The sequence below is a fragment of the Camellia sinensis genome, chromosome 3 (genome assembly GCF_055761805.1).
Source record: "Camellia sinensis isolate YWXY chromosome 3, ASM5576180v1, whole genome shotgun sequence".
NCBI lineage: Eukaryota > Viridiplantae > Streptophyta > Magnoliopsida > Ericales > Theaceae > Camellia > Camellia sinensis.
The window spans coordinates 125,477,724-125,495,716 of record NC_138963.1 but is presented as its reverse complement, the minus strand read 5'-3'; positions in this window follow the sequence as shown (position 1 = coordinate 125,495,716).

The window sequence follows — 17,993 nt, the reverse complement described above, 5'->3', positions numbered from 1 at the left end:
TTGGTTCTCCTATAGCTTCATCCGACTCCCGAAATAACTTTTTTTTAAATGTCAATTTGTAGTGCAAGATTTCTCCTTTACTTCGGTCCTTTGCTGCCTTAAATTCAGCTAGCAGATCCCCAATGTATTTGTTATCATCCAACCCAATATACTCCTCTATATGACATCAAAATGCATATTATTATGAAAACAAAAGCAAATATATATATATATATATATATATTTTAGGAACTCAGGTAAAACAAATACCATTTCCAATTTCAGGTGATTTAGAACCAGCAACAACCTTCCGACACTCAAACAGACTGAAGCTAGAATATGCCGACAATTTAATAATCCCTGCAAGCTCCTGAAGTAGTAATGTTGTTGAACAATACTCATAAACCACAAGAAAAAATCAATAAAGAACAAAAAGAAGATGCATACTGAAATGTTATAGAAGAGAACAAGAACACAGTAACTATCTACCATTTGAACCCAAAAAGTGTCAATTTTTATAAGTAAATCCATAACTGTTCAAAGCCAAGCACATATGGTTCAAATATCTCAAATGTCAAATCAAAATTTTAGAACACAGGGGGACCAATAACGACATGTATACAGTCAGTGGACTACCACATAACAAATATAGCAACCAAGGAGGCCATTAAAATTACAAAAGCATGTAATACAAACAATATGTATTTTAACAAGTCAAACTTATACAAAATAATCTAAAACTAACATTGTAAAAGGAAATAACTAATCAGGCATAATAAACTCAAATTTTGTATGGGTAGAAGGAATATCTGAAATAACTTACTTCCTACTATCATTTAGACGACTACTAGATCAAATGCATCACATGCAGAGAATGCAGCAACTGGTGGTGACAACGTTAAGCTTCTTGAAACGAGCAATGATCTTGTCGAAATGTAGAGTCTCTTGACGCCCAGCTCCTTTCACAACATACATCTTTAAAAAGCTCCCAAACTAGATAGATAGTAAAGAATTTTCAGAGAGGACTTTCGTCGAACAGGTTTGGTGCACAATGTGGCTGATACAACCAAATCAATCAACAATCAGATACCCAATTACACACATATACAGACTTCGAATTTCAATTTCCGCCATTAGGGTTTGGAAATCGAACAATCAGATACCTAATTACACACACACACACACATATAGAAATCACTGAAGCTTTATATATATATATATATATAACTTTGAACATAGATTATGAACCAACAAAAATCGAACACAGATTTGGCCCCCATCGTTCATCTCGGTGGTTGTAGCAGCGGAGGAAGAGCCCTCACATCTCAGATCTACCATAAATCCAACAGATTTGAAGCCTTCATATCTCATATCGTCGTCGTCCGAGAATGGCACGAAGATGGTGAAGACGGTGGTGGTGGTGGTGGTGGTGTGCGGTGGATGTGAGGGTGAAGACGGTGGCGGCCATGGAAGAGGAGTAAAGGGCAGGGAGACCGTCGTCGATCTGGCGTTTGGAGTTCTCGATACCCAAGGAGTTGGAGATTATTGGTGAAAAGCCCCAAAATTTGAGTTTATACAAAATTTGAGTTTATAACTAATCAGGCATAATAAACTTATACAAAATTTGAGTTTATACAAAATTTGAGTTTATAACTAGTCAGGCATAATAAATTTATACAAAATTCTCACCAAAACTTTCAAAATTTTGACAATTTTGACATCATAAAAAAAAGTTAGTGGAAAAAATTTAGGTGACGAAACTTTTTTTTTTCTCACCTAAAAGTAAATATTTATTGACAGAAATAAATTTCGTCACCTATTATTTTATTTTTTTTATTATACGTGACAAAATTTATAATTCCTCATTGATTATTCTTATTTAGTGACGAAATTTGTTTTCTTCACTAATTTTTGTCACCATACCAAAACAGAGAATAAGAGAAAGAGACACCAAAAAAAGAGCAAAGAGAAATCATGTACCAAATCATCAAGCGAAGAAGATGTGGCGGTTACCGGCAAGGCTGCTACTGGCAATGACGATCGACAAGACTAATAGAGGCGACGATGGGCGATCGGCGTGGTAGAGGAGCAAGAGGTAAGACAAATTAATACCCTATTTTGAGAGAGAGAGATGATAAACAGAAAAAAAATGATAAAAAAAATTAATACCTTTTTTTTTTTTATTGTCGCTCAATATATCAAAAATTTTCCACCAAAATTGGTGACAATATTATTTCCTCACCAAAAGATATCAGAAATATTAAAACGTTTTGGTGACGAAAATATATTCATCACAAATAATTTTATAATTAGTGACAAATTTTTTTGTCACCAAAAGTCCCAAATTTTGGCGCCACCGAAAAAAAATAGCGGGAAAATTTTTGGTGACGAAACTTAAGTTTTCCTCACTTAAAATGAAGTATTTATTGACAAAAATATATTTTGTCACCTATCATTTTTATTTTTTTATCATATGTGACAAAATTTAAAAATTCCTCACGAATTATTTTCATTTAGTGACGAATTTTATTTTCTTCACTAGTTTTCGTCACCATAGGTTACTTTTGTTGTAGTTAGTTCACAATACTAGACCACTTGACTTTTTTCGGAACCTCCACGGGAGGTACAAAGGTTGGCCGACAAAACGAAACTCCAAGCAATCAACTTTGAGCTTGGTCATGCGCCTGGTCACCTACATACATCAATAATACAGTATGCTGGAGCCTAGTGAATAATAACAGAGTAAAGGATTTAATGAATGTGGTTCAAAACAGATATAGAAAACAGAATTCAGCTTATATCAGAATTGGATTCACATTCTTGTTCAGAAATCAGTATTCATAACAGGAATGGAATAAGAATCATATTCATAATCAAAATTTACAGTCAATTTTACGTGGTACATCTATTAGCACTAACAGAAATAGTTGACCCATAAAGGGACAACCATAAAGGTATACAGTTGACCCACATGCACGGAGACAGTACAATTGGCTCATAAGACATACAGTTGGCCTATAATTGGGACATATACAGAAGGATCCATAACAGTTGGCTCATGAGACATTCAGTTGGCCCATAATTGGGACATATACAGAACAAATAACATATGTCATCTGAAGCTAATGATGCCACGAACACATTTTAGAAATATTGGACAACTATTCATTCATATAGAAGATAATAATTCAGAAAACAGATTATCTTATATCAGTCAAAAATCACTTATAATTGAACATAACTTTACAAGGTATTACTCATAGTTGGCTCCAATAGCAGACAAACAGAGCAGATAACTAGATAGCCTAAGGCGCGTGACCTACACAAACACAGAACGGATACACATTGAAACATACTCTCGAAATCCATTTAATTTATTTTCTCTTGCTTGGGTGTGTTTTCTAATCTTTATCCTCATTATCATGTCTTCATTAGGGCTTAGGAATGCCTAAGATGCAATGAGGATGTCAAATGTAACTTGAAACACTTAGTCAAACTTTAAAAAATATGACAGCCCGCTCGAGCGCAACATTGGTCTCTCGAGCGGTTTGCAAAGTCTGTAAAAGTACTGGTTGCATGATTTTTCTGCTCGATGGACGCTCTATCGTCAATCGGCTGCAAGACTAGGTAAATAGGGTCACCACTCGATCGCAACTTCCTACGCTCGAGCGGTCTTTAAAAGTTCATAAAACTTGTGGGAGCTCTCAAGTTACACTCGAGCTCAACTTTGGTCGCTCGAGCAAAGGGTCAGAAATAAAAGTGGACGATCGAGCGCAGGTTCTGCCACTCAAGCTAATCCCCAAACTCTGCAAAAGTACTAGGAGCTCACATTCTCTGCCCAATAGTAGACTCCACTGCTTGAACAGAGGGTACAAATTCTGAAATTTCTAGATTGCAGTTTTAAGTTCAAAATCCAAATTCAAAGCTACAAAACATGTTCTTTTGGGCCAAAAGCTTAAGAAAACGTGTGTAAACTCATAATTTATCTTGAATTATGAATCATTTCGCAAAATCATGCCCCAAAAGCAAGTGAATTATGGTAAATTCAAACTCAAAACTCATAATACAAACATGCATGTAATTTCTTTTAACTTAAACCCTTGAAATCATGCTCAAACAAGGTAAATTTATAGGAAACATGATGAAGTCTCAAAACTAAGTTGAAAACATGACATGCATGGAAGAATTACTTGAAATCAACTTAAAAATACTATGAAATGCACATGCATGCTCTAATCTTGTTTTTTCTTACTTCATTAGTTCATTTCATGCATTAATCTTTCATTATCTTTTGAATCCACAAATTGAGTGAGTCAACTACATAATCAAGGGTTGGATTTCTTACCTACAAATCTCAATTCCTCGAATTCTTGAGTAATTCTTCCCAATTTCTCAAATTCTAACTAAGTTCAAGCCAATTCCTTCAAATTCCCTAGCAATCTCTATAGTTGAGCTTGATTTCTTACTTCTCTCTCTCCCTCCAATGGTTGTAGGCTCAAAGATGAGAGAATAAAGAAGTCTAAAATGACCTACTGGAGTCCAATTATCCTTAACATAGGCTAGTTTAATCAAATATAAATAAAGATAGATAATTAAGCTTAAGTCTAATTGAATATAATCTAATTATTTCGTTCCGAATCAAATTTTAATTCAACCTACCGTAAAATTCTAAAAATGCTAATTAGCATGTATTCTCAGTCAATTTCGAATTTTGTGGCCGATAAGGCCTTCAATTCGCAGAAACAAACAGAATTCTAAATAGATATTTCTATAACAGATAGATATAATATAAATACCACATAACCCATGCAATTAACGTAGAATTTTGTCTTAATTACTTATTAGGCATTCTTAATCATAGATTATAGGCTAATCACAAGTTGGGGTTGTTATAGCTTTTCCTCTGCACGTATGGCTAGATTCCAACACACTTGTGACCAAATAAGGCATTTGTCTATTTTGAGTTCTTTTCATTTGTTTTGACCTACCAGACACCCTTATGTGTGTTTTGAAGCTAAAAAAATAAATAAATTAAACTTAGTTATAAACTGACTTAAATCATGTATAATTAGAGAAGAAAAAACCAAAGTTAAGATAGTATAATGGTTTTACTTTCGGTTCATCGATACATGTATTCTTATTGTGTAGGTTGAGACTGTAATGAGTAACTCTGAGCACGAGCCATTTGTGAGTAATATTATTGTAAAGTTATGTTTGAAAACTAGTTTTGGAAGCTCCATGGTATAATATGATTTATGAAATTCCTATTTTGATTTGCAATGAATGAATATCTTGTATTTTGTTTTAATCTATCAATGGCATCCTTAGATAGTCCTAGCCATTGAGGGATAGTCTAAATGCACCATGGCCATATTTGAGCTCTATCACCACTGAAGTGTGGATTGTCCGATCGATACCTGGGTCAATTATTCTATTAAGATGTTTTAATGGATGTACCATGCTATCATATTTTGATTATGAGATATTCTTATGAAATACTTGAATGCTTTTAACTGTAATAAGATGTTTCACTTTGCAAATGAGTTTGGGATTCATTCATTTACCGTTTTACTTTGATATTAGTTACTGGGCTTTGGCTCACCCTTCACTCTTATATGTATATCAGTACGAGAAGCAGTAGTAAGGACTCACTTTTGAGGAGCCTGTTTTTGGCAGGCTTTGGCTAGTCTCATGTTTGAGACATTTTGTACTTTTGAGAGAGAATCTGTTTTGACTTATAATAGTTTACAAGATACATATACTAATGTTTGTACTTCTTGCATTCTATAGACTCTATACATGTTGTAAATATTCAGAAAGGCAATAGAAGTGGGTTTGTATGTTCGTTTCATTTGACTATGCAATGTTCTAATGAACTTAGTGGATTAATAATGAAACATTTCCACTTTAAATCCCAATTATATTTTAGTCCATTCTGTGTTTTGACGTGTTAGGCCTTCAGTAATCAAAGATTGCTGGCCAGTCACCTCACTATCCTATAGGGACGAGATGGGTTCGTGACAAAAACACTTCCATAACCTTTTTTTTTCTAATTTTTATTTTTAACATTTCTCTTATGTCCCTCATGACATTTAAGAAAATTTTCCATTATTGATTCTTTATTTATTTTTATTTTTTTCAATTTTCTTTAATGGTGTAATGCTCCAAAAATATAGATATTCTAACCAACCAATACTCTTTAAACATGCAGAAGCTTATGATTCAATCCAAACATTTTGTATTCAAAAGCATTAACAAACCATATTCCCTTTTACAGATGCCTCGTACAGTTTACAAAACAACATCACATGTAATGCATTCATGGATTCTAAAACATGAATCTAAAGCATGTTAGCAAAAACAAACAATATCTAAACTAATACAAGTTAATGCCTTTAAAGTTATAAGTTCCAAGGCCTTTCCTGGTTACAACAAATGTGGGACATAAGCCAAATACATCAAAGCCCTAGGCTACAAAAAAGAAATAAATAAAATAAGCCTTAAGCTCCAAAATCCTTCAAAGTCCTCATCTTGGCGAAGGCTTGCCGTCCATACTTGAAATTTGTTTTCCGTGTAAGGTGAGCATAAAGCCCAGTAGAAATAATCTTAATGACATGTATGATGTTTAACAATGGCACATGCATATGAAATATCATGCCTAAAAACATGAGTTTTATCCTTTTGAAATAATGCCATACAAGACTTTCAAACCACACTCCAACACTTTCTTTTAAATTAGAAAATAGGGCAGTAAATATAACTCTGTAAATCCCCAGCACTAGTGTCTAGATGTAGGCTCTTAGGGCACTACCCAATAGCCACTTTACCAACTCTTAATCAAAAGGAACTTGGTACCTACCGCGTGAGTTTTCGGGCTTTCACCATGGACCTAAAGCCAAATTAATTATCCATAACCATACCACATAACCGGATTCACCATAGTATTTATCCATTTTTCTCAAAATGAACTCATTTCCAAAAATACAAATTAAGGAGTTCACCAATCCATGATATGATCAATGAGATGCGTGATTTGTAAACAGTTAAGTTGCTTAAGTGACATGGAATTTCTATAACACGGCAATGCTATCCTCCACCGATAGCCAAATAGTTATCTCTAATTCAAAATTAAAGCATAATGACAATGATATAATCAAACATGATATCAAAAATCCAAAATCTGTATGATTTTTCCAAAATCTCAACAATTCCCAATAATCAATATTCAACACTTCTTAAGAGTCTCATGAATCTCAACATTTCAAATCAAATTTTCAAAATCAACAAAATTTTTCCAACAATCTCTACATTTGAAAAAGAATAATTAATACTCAACATTTCCAAGGGTTTCATAAATATTCTCAAACAAATCCTCTTTTCCATAGCTTTTACACCCCGTAGGTTTTATGAAAAATTCGGGGGTTCATTCTTAAAACCCAATTTTCTTTCAAAAATCAAGTCACAAAATAACTCCATGATCTTTAATTAAATAATAAGCAAGGCTAATGGGAGATCCCCTTTTTAATGCAATAATACATAGATTAATCAAACTTTAGCTTTCTCAAAACTCAAGCTATCAAAATAATACATAACAAAGCTAAATAGCATACAAATCATTGAGAAATCCCTACCTCAAAGCAAAGAGGGAGAATGAAGAAAATCCCAAAAGTCGACAATAGAAAAACGGTGATTTTTTCCAATTAGAATGAAGCCCTCAACAAGCTCTACACTTTATCTCAAATGAGCAAGGTGAGAAGATGACTCTTGAATAGATCTGAATATTTTGTATGAAAAAGAGTTTAGAGAGAGAGAGATGGTGATCCACGAAGTAGAGAAGAAAAGTGTGTGTGTGTGTGTGTGTGTGTGTGTGTGTGTGTATGTGTGAGGGGGAGAGAGAGAAAAAAGAAAAGGTGAAAAAAAGAGTATGTGGAAGGTTCTATTTACAGTACTAGGTCAATAATAAATTATTTTCCCTAAAGTCAACCAAAGAATAAGTCAAAAACCCAAAAAGAAAAAATCGAAAAAACGCAACTAAAAAATATGTATGTTGTTGTCAAGGGTCGGGCACCTCCAAGTGGAGTGCTAACATCTTGCTGCAGAAGTGAAACAAGAAAGAAGAAATAGACAAGGTGTCAACACCAGCTAGCCCATATGTCGACACCAAAAAGCAGTAATGTCACACTCGACACTCAGGCCATGTGGTGTCAACATTGACAAGCAGAACAACAAGAGAGAAAAAGAAAAGGAAGTAGACGTCGACCCTATGAGCTTAGAGTTGACACCAAGAGCTATATTTTTAGGTTCTCAATGAACTTTTGACAAAGCCAAGCACGAATGAACAATCCTAACAAGTTCAGATTGAATTTTTACTCCACCAAAACAAAGATACAACAACCTAAAGATCCAAATGGCAAAAGAAATGGAAATTAAATACAATTTTCGAAGGTTTAAAGAACACAGATGTTACATATGGGGTGATTGCTAAAGCCAAATATTATTATGATTTGTAAGTCTTATTATTATTATGATTTGTGAACATTTTAAATAATTTAGTCATTTTTTTAATTTTTATATCCAGTTAATGAAGATATTTGATTTGACCGTTTAAAGGGATTTAAGAAAATCGGGTCAAATCTCATTTTCAAGCTTCACGCGATCAAAAGAAAATGATCTTTTTATTTTGAAATTGGGCTTGAAATTAAAAAAGAATTTGGATGTCCCCACCAAACATGAGATTTGGGTGTGTTAGGTCACCCATAAATGAATATTTATAAGAAAATCCATTTGTAAAAATATTTACCAAATATTTTGATAACATAAAAAGTGGTTCCTAAAAGGGCCCATTAAGTTGATTCTATCTTGATCTACACAACTTGAGATTGAGTTCGGGAATTCATTGTTACGCGTAATAAAGGTGTTAGGCACCTTATATCACCCAAACTTGGTACCAAATTTCCTATTGCACAACCTTATATCTTATTTAGTCATCCTTAGTTTTCTTTTTTTAGAAAAAAATTATAAAAAATAAATATATATATATATATATATTATTTTTATACACACAAAAAAAAATAGTCATTATCTACAAATAAAAAAGATAAAATTGTACGAAAAGGTCAACAAGGAAGATTTTTTTTTTAAATGGAGTGGAGTGTAATTTTGAAAAAGCTTTGGCTTCAAAATATAATTTCAAAAAAGTTCTGGGATCGAAATGTAATTTTGGAAAAATTTGGGGTCAAAATGTAATTTTAAAAAACTTGGGGTCAAAATGTATTTTCCAAAAAGTTTAGGATTGAAATGTAATTGTAAAAAAAATTGTTAGATTATAGACACAAATTGCACTACCCAAGACCAGTTTAACAAAATAAATAATAAAATAAAATGAAATAAAAATAAGCATAATGTTTCAACCCCCCACTGGGGATGATTCCAGGACTCCAGTGAGGTCTGATTGGCCAGAAAATTTTTTTTTTTTTTTCTTCTCCCAATAACCAATCTCTACGTACATGTGGGGGGCAGTGAAAGTGAGAAAAACTAGGGTTCCAACACGTTTCTAAAAATAAATTTTACTGCACTTCTAAGAAACTAATCAGAAAATATTATTTTATTATGTTATTAAAAAAAAAAAAACAATTGGTCAACCAACATATTTGATTTATTATTTTGCAATTTTTTTTTTTTTTTATTCGATTTGTAACTAGCAAAATAGTCTAGGCACGTCATGAAACCATATAGAAACCGCAACTAGAATTAAGAAAATACCACATTAGTAAAGAGTCAAGAAATATACCACTGGCCGATTTGACTTTCAATAAAAATAGATTTTTTTCTCTGAACAAGTACAAAAAGTTTGTAAATGTGCGTTGAAATTCCATACTGACTTTTCTCACCAATCGTCTCTCTCCAAATTTCTATTTTCTCAGGTTTCGTTTGTGAAGTAATTTTTTTAATGTAAAAATTAAAAAATCATAAAAAAATTAAAAAAATTAATAATTTATATTAAAAAATTAAAATTTTTTTTTATACTTTTTGTATATTTTTTTATAAAAAATTAAAAAATCAATCTAAACATACTATTTTTTTTACATTATATTTTAATAAAAAAGTCAAAAATTATTATAAAAATATGTTTCCAAGCGAGGCTTCAATCTCTCTCTTTTTTTTTTTCTTCTCCTTTTTCTTTCTCTCTTTTCTATATTTTCCTTCCTCTTTCAGGTTGAAGGAGCTCGTGTTTATAGGCTGAAATTTACAAATAAATAAATGAAAATAAAAAATAAAAAATAAAAAGTTATCAAATCCGCAGCTTAGTCTACATTGAAATGCGAATTGTCCGCCGGAAGTGTGCGAGGAATGCACTTTGCAGAGGCATGGCTTGCAATAATTCTTTGAAATTTTATTTGTAGTTGAGGCATATGAGTTGCTTGATTTGACCGGCTGAGATAGACTTGATGACGATGATCTTGATTTGATTCTTTGATGAGTGCCATATGGCGATTCTTCATTGGCTGGATTTAAATTGGATGAATTCTTAGCCACATGGAATAAATTGCTTGGTTTGGGAACCTAACAATAATCCGGTGCCATGCGAGAACATGACAACTCAAATGAGTGGTTGAGATTTGCTTGATGAAAAGAGAAATAATCAGGTCAATCAAAGTCAATGAGTATTCTTTTGTGATGGAGCCACGTGGTGCATTCTGATCAATTTCCTTGTTATATGGAATCTAAAAACTTGGTGTGACACAGTACACAATAGCTTCATGGTCCTCCTTGATTTGTTAAAATCTCATTTTGCAAATGTTCAATTTTAACATGAATTTGGATCCGAGGGTTTTTGGGCTTTCCAAATTCAACGACAAGCTTCATTCCTGCAAATTTATTGGAGTTGATGTAAACTGGAGTATCAACAGCTGCCCCTCTTTATATAATTGTGTTTGATCAAAATTATACAAAGACTAAAATTGAAACACATTTTGCCTCATAAGTATTGGGTTTTTCTTTTTTGGTTTATATTTTTTTTTTTCCACATCGATAGAGACTAATTAATAACTAGCCTCGATCGTTGTATTGTCAGGCCTAGACCCTTATTTACCTTTTTTTTTCTTATCAAAAGGAATAATAAAGTAAAAACTACGAAGATCAGTTTGTCGCAATTCAAATTTCTCTTTTTGTTACGGCATTCTTTCATTCTCTCACTCTCTTTCCTGATCTCAATGAAGCTCTCGAAGGTGTACAAAAATGATGGTTCTTTAATCAATCCGTAAAATACCCAGCTTGTTATCGTTGGTACAAAAATTCCAGTTGACCATTTATTGGCAACCAAATTAGATATACCAATAACGATACGTTAAATTTGTGTATGCAGACTATGACTATTGTATCAGACTTGTCATGTCATTTGTAGAGTAGGACAGATGAAGTACAGTGATTGAATGAGCAACTTTTCCTTTTTCAACGATTGTATCAAGAGTCCAGGCGGGAAATTAGCCAGCTGAAGGACGAAATCAGGAGGTTGAAGGGACAACCATCTCCTTGGTTTACATCATTCGATAACCAATGGGAACAAACTTCTTTTGAAAACCTCGCAAAATCTAAAACAAGTCTTCAAAGTCTTCCCATAAGTGATTTGTCGCTGCTGTCGTTGATGTTTCTATCTTAGAGGTTAAGGTTGGGGAAAAGGTATCCCCAAAATGTGTGTATGCATATATTTTCTTAATTTTTATTTTTTTATTATTAATTTTTATTACTCCCTTTGTCCCAAAATATTAGTCCCTTATTTCATTTTTCATAGTCCTAAAATATTAGTCCCTCTTCAAAAATCAAGTACAAAAATAATATAAATTTCCTATTTTGCCATTGTTTTAAATTAATAAACAATGTAAAAAGTACAATTATGACATTGATATTCCCAAAAAATGTACTATCAAAAGGGTAATTTTCAAAAATTAACTTTTTTAAAGTGCAATAATTGTACTATCAAAAAAAGTTAGATTCCCCAAAAATGACCATTATTTTGGGACAGAGGGAGTACTTTTTTTTTTTACTTCACCTATAGAAATAGTATACAAAATGGGTTGGGGTGAAGAACTGGAAATCAAAGCAACATTAGCCAAAAATTTGTTTGAGAATGGCTTCCGGTGGATTGATTAAGAGTATTGTAGAGCTGAGCATCGTTTCCTATCTCATCTACTTCTTCTTCTTCTGCCTCCTTTACATCTACATGACCAATTGGCTCGGCATGCCCTACGGGAGTCATTCGGTTCTTTTCCTTTTCATTGTAGGCTTGATTTTTCTATTTTTTACTCCGGCAAGTACTCTTCACTATTGCTTTCTTGGTCTCTTCTTTCTTGTTCTTGCTTTATTTTGTCCCATTCAATTTCCTCCCTATGAAGATGATATGCCCTAGGGCAAGAGGATCTGCTACATTTATGGAAAATCTTTAGTTATTGATGGCCAAAAGGGAGACAGCTGCGAGGTCTGATCATTGATTTTTGAAGGTTGATTTTTTTTTTTTTTTAATGTATTTCTTTTGGAAGATTGATTGTAAAGGTGGAGGCGGAGCAACAATATCTTGTAATCTTTACAAAAAAATTTCGATACACGTTGTAGACACGTTGTCTATGAACATCACGACAGGTCCTTGGTAAACTTAAAAGAGAAAAGTAACGGCACATAGTGTAGATACGCTACATGTGTTTCGGCTGAGGAAACTAAGTTTGGATCATTGATCAGAATGTATGAATCTGAAATAAAGCAAATTATTTACCCAAGAATTTTATGCAGTTCATTGAATTAAATGATGTATGGAATGTTTATTTAAATTTTGCCGTGTATAGGAGCAAGTCATATCATGCATATGAGATGACATGCCATATGTGCAATACCAAACATACGGGAAGGTGTTGATTGAATTTGATGGTGTAGATACCCCATTCTTGACTGTCCTCAAGACTTGGATGTCATCGTTTGAACACTCGATGATCATCTATGTTCGTGTTCGTTTTGAGTTCCCAAAGGTCTCAGCCGCGCGCCTTGCCTCAAGATCTCTCAACTTGACTGTTTTGTGCTTGGTTGTGGACCAAGCACTTGTGTTTTTGCTTCTGAGGGAAGAGGGTGGCTTGTTGGCCATTCCCTCAACCTATCGGCCAAGGCATGAAGCCATCGGCCCTATTTTCTTGCCATCGGCCAAAAGTGTTGGCCGATCGGCATTCTTTTTTGTCGATCGGCCCTTATGTTGGTCGATCAGCCATATTTTCTGGCCAAACCCTATTCATCTGCTTTATGCAGATATTTTATGCAAGCTGTGACAGCTGGCATGCACAATTCACCCCCTCCATACACGTGTATGGAGGGATTTGCCCGTTGGCTTAGCTTCTCTTAGAAGCTTTGAATTTGGTTCTCTATAAGAGAGAACCATCTCCTCCCTCCTCAAGGGTTCAGAAAAATGGAGTCTTGAGTGATACATATAGTTTTGTATCTATATTCTCTTGTTTGATCTTGTTTTGTGCTCTAAAGTGTAGTATTGTCTTACTATTGTACACAAACACACACTAGAACACCATCCTCTTGGAGCTGAGGTCCCTTGAGGTTGATTTCAGAGTTCTTGGGTTGGTTTGAGCTTGGAAAACCTGCTGGAGCTTTGTTCTTGAAAGTGTTCTTCAAGGGTAAGCAAACTTCCTTTTAATACCCCTTTCTTGCTTAAGCTTTTAGACCTTCTTGCTTATTGTTTTAAGCTTAACTCTAAACTACAATAAGTTCTGATTTTTTATGCTCTAGATCTTTGGTTAAGGTCTCTTTTGGGTTTGGGGTTGTTTCCCCCCCTCCAAGGCCTTGTTTGGCCTTATTTTAGGCCATCCCTTTTGGCCCTTGTTCTTAGCTTTGCATGACCTTGCTACCACTGAAATCCAGAAGATTTTTAGTGGTGGAAAGGTTGTTTTGGAGTCCTAAATAGGAGAGGGTCATCCCCTCTCCTTGTTGTCTTGTATGCTTGCATAAATGGCTTATGTTGGTAGCATGTTGGCTTAGCTTGTTTTAGCTCCATTTCAACAAGTATTTGGTGTTATTTTTCCATGATATACCTCTGTTTCAAGTTGGTTTAATGGCCTCTTACATGCTCCATATACTTGTCTTGCAATCCCCTCATTTGCCTTAATATGCATCATGTTGTAACATATCTTTTTTGCATGCTTTTAGCTTAGCTCTGGGAAGACTTTGTTCATGTTTTACCATGTTTAAGGTCTGATTTATGTTATCTTGGTTATGTTTGCATTGTTTTGTATAGATACCATGCAATCTAGCTTGTTAACTTTGAGTATCCAAGTCACTAGCATGCTTTAATTGGACCATTTCAATGATTTGGCATCACTTGTTATGTTATTTCATTCCATATAGTATGCTCATATACTTGCACTTATCACTCCTTTAATGCTTTAAAGAGTTGATGTTTTATGCCTCATGAATGGACCATTGTGTATGCCTCCATGCTTAGGTCTTTGGGATGCCATTTAAGTGGGTTTTGGGGCTTATTTTGATATGCCATAACTCTATTTTTATTGGTTTAAGTCATGCCATGATTGGTTTTGATAGGTGTAGTGTAACACCTCTTTTGTAGCCTTGCATGCCTCATGCTTTCAGCCCTTTGTTCTACCATGTTTTGGCCTCATTCCTTGCATGTTTTAAGCTTACTTTGGCATGCTTTAGGACTGTTTTGGTTCACTTTGGCCATTTGCATCATGTTTCACATAGCCTTGGTTTGAACCCCTTGGCTAGCCTTAAGCCTTGAGCCTTCTTGCATGATTTGCTTGTTTTGTTTGGTTAGTTTGGCACCTTTCCTGCATGATTTCAGAGCTTACCATGTTTGTCATATGTCCATGTTTGTCCTCTTTTAAGTGTTCTTGAAAGTGTCCCTTCTATGCCTAGGTGTTGGGCCATTTACATGTGCATATTTGCTTTGCATTTTCATGCTTCCAATTCTTGACTATTGGCCACTGATTTGGGCATATTTGAGAATAGCCCATTTTGGTTTAAGTCCATCTTACCATGTTGTTGCATGCTTGTTTCATTTTGTATGTTGTTGGCATGTTTGCATATTTAGGTTGTATGCCTATTGCATATTGTATGCTTGCATGCTCATGTTGCATTAGATTTGTATCATGCTTGAGTTGTTTGCATGCTTGCTTGCATGCTTAGGTTGCATTGCATCATGTGTGCATTCCTCAAGCATGATAGAGGTTGGGGCCCCTTATGTGTTTTTGTGCATTTCATTTGATATTAAATTGCACACTTGGCTCCTTTGGCCATCATGCATTGGAATGCGTGATTGGTGGTCCGAGGGTCGAAAACTACACACCTTTGAGTCTTAAACATGATAAGGGGTGTAGTTATGCAGACATTGTCTTGTAAATGTATTGCCATGCTCTGCTTGTCCTCTGCTACAGCAACAGGAGCTTTTCACAGGAAGAGATGGTCGATCGACCACACTCAGTGCCGATCAGCAACAAACATTTGGCCGAGAGCCTTATATTGGGTCGATGACCAATTTCCCATGGCCGATGGCCCTATCTTCTAGCCGATGGCCTCCCAGAATGTCCACAAGGTAGTTCAGAAGTGTCACAAAAGTTGGCACAGTTTCCAGAGGTACAGAGCAGTGAAAACAGAGGTAACATGAAGCATGGCAACGGATTTCCGAGCAAAGCCGACCGAGCATGCATTCATTCCTCTTCCCGAGGCTGTTTTACTATTTTCATAGCTTGATTAATTTGTTTAAATTAGTTAAGTGTTGTGTAATAATTAATTAGCTTGTTAATTAGTTAATTTGTTATTCTTTTGGTCCCTCTGTCGAGAGGGCGCAATTTTGTAATAAGCGTGCGTGTGTGTGATGCATGTCTTCCAACCCCCATTTCTTTCTCCCTTTTACTTAACCGCTTAGAATGGTTAGTTTTAGGGCATATTTCAATTAGCATCCTTATGCTATGCATCTTTGCATCATTCATCTGTATTGCATGCACCAGGCTCGGCGCATCATACTAACTGCATTGTATTTGAATTCCTACTTGAATACATGTATCGAGTTGTCGCATCTCATATGCCATCTTAGAATAGCCGAGCCTATTTCTAGTTGCATTTTGCATGTGTTGCATTAGCCATCTTAACATGAACTAGGGCCATGCATTGATTTCTAACTAGTTCTCCATTTTGGCTCGGAGTACACTGTGAGTGTTTACGCTTTAGCATACTGCATGTGTGTTATCGATTGCCATGAAAGCATGCTTGCCATGAGGCTAATTGCTTATATGATATAACTGTCTGAATGCCTGTGGGTGAAAGTTGGATTACTTGAATTGGAACAATTCATCAAATCCGTATTTTAGCCTACTTGCGAGTAGCAAACTTCAAATCATTTTCCAAACAAACGGATATGTAACGCTTTGTTCCAAATTTGGTGATCTAGTCTATACTTCTGTGTTGTGCACATCACATAGTAAATTCTAGCTAATAACCAGAATAAGAATGCGTGTGTTTTCAAAAACAAGATATCATGCTTAGTATAGGCCGATCTTTGATCGGGCGAGTGGGGGTGCTCATAGATGACCTTCCCTAATCGTACCCAAGTTCCCGAGCCGAGGCAACTTTGGTGATGATGGACACGTGGCCTTAGGCACGAGTCAGGGTTTCCTAAATTCCCCCCAAAATAAAATATTTAGGTGGCGACTCTGTATTTGGCAAAGCAGTCCATGTTTGGCACTTCTTTCTTAAAAATCAGTTTTCCAAAATGATTTGCCAGATTTGGACTCTTTGGTGATTTATCAATCTCACATCGCACATTGTGAGATCAGATTAAGAACCGTGACATTTGAGTCCGAACTGTAGCATGAAGCCCAAGGGCACGTCTACAGTTTCTGGCGACTCTACTGGGGAGTTAGAGAACTTGACTCGAACTCATGATATTTTGTTTTGTTTACACTTATGTGTCTCTTTGCATTGCATTTGCATTGGTGCGCCTAGGACACCGTGTTTGCCATATGCTATTCTTGACGGTTTGCGAAAGGCATGCTTTGAGAAGCGTGCCATAAGGCTGACCGGTTGCGGGCTCTGCCACGACGGGAACATAAACCTCGGTTTTCACCGAGGCACCCTTTTTGACCATTCGACCTAGTGCATATTCGGAATCCATAGTGACTATTCCAAGCTAGGACAGGTTGCTTACTCGATTGTAGGTTGTTTGAAACCGCTGCGTGCGTAGTGAAACCCTAGCTCCTAACAAAATAGGACAGGGAAACCCTACACCAACATAGGAGTGTTTTGGTTCTCATTTACTTGATTTTGTGCTTTTAGAGTGTGCCTCTACAGGGAATTCACATATCAGTTTGCAAGTCTGAGTATCAGGCCTGCGGGCATCAGTATTTTGAGAATGAGTTATATCTACGGGTAGCAGATTCAGATTTGGGGCAGTGATTTTGGGAACATTGATCAGTGGTTGAGAACAGTTTGTTTAGCTTGTGTTTGCCAACTATGTGTTTTCTTTATTTAAACTATTATGCTGCCCGTTTTTCTGGTCATTTTATTTTCCTTATTATGCTTTATTTATCTTTTTGCAAGGTATAGCACTATTGCATCCAACTAGTTAAATATCCCCCGAGCACTCTGGGTCAAAGGCCGTAGACTTAATCGATCCAGGGATCTGATAGACGGACAAGTAGTGTTCCTTTCTTTACCCCCGGTTACCAGACAAGGGTCAAAAACGCGCAGTGTATCGGTACAGCAGTCGCCAGATCAGTGGTCTACCCCACCAGTGAACAGTCAGGCTGAGGTCTCAGTTTCTACTGCAGGGACAGATTTACCCACAGTTCAGTTAGATCAGGATAACATGGCAGGTTTAGAGGAGATGATGCGTCAGCTTCAGGAAAGTATGAAAACCATGCAGCAGAACACTGCCCGTCAAGCAGCATTTGCCGCAAGCCAAGCCGAGGTCATGGCCCAACATGCAGAGTTAATCACCAGGCTACAGCAGCAAA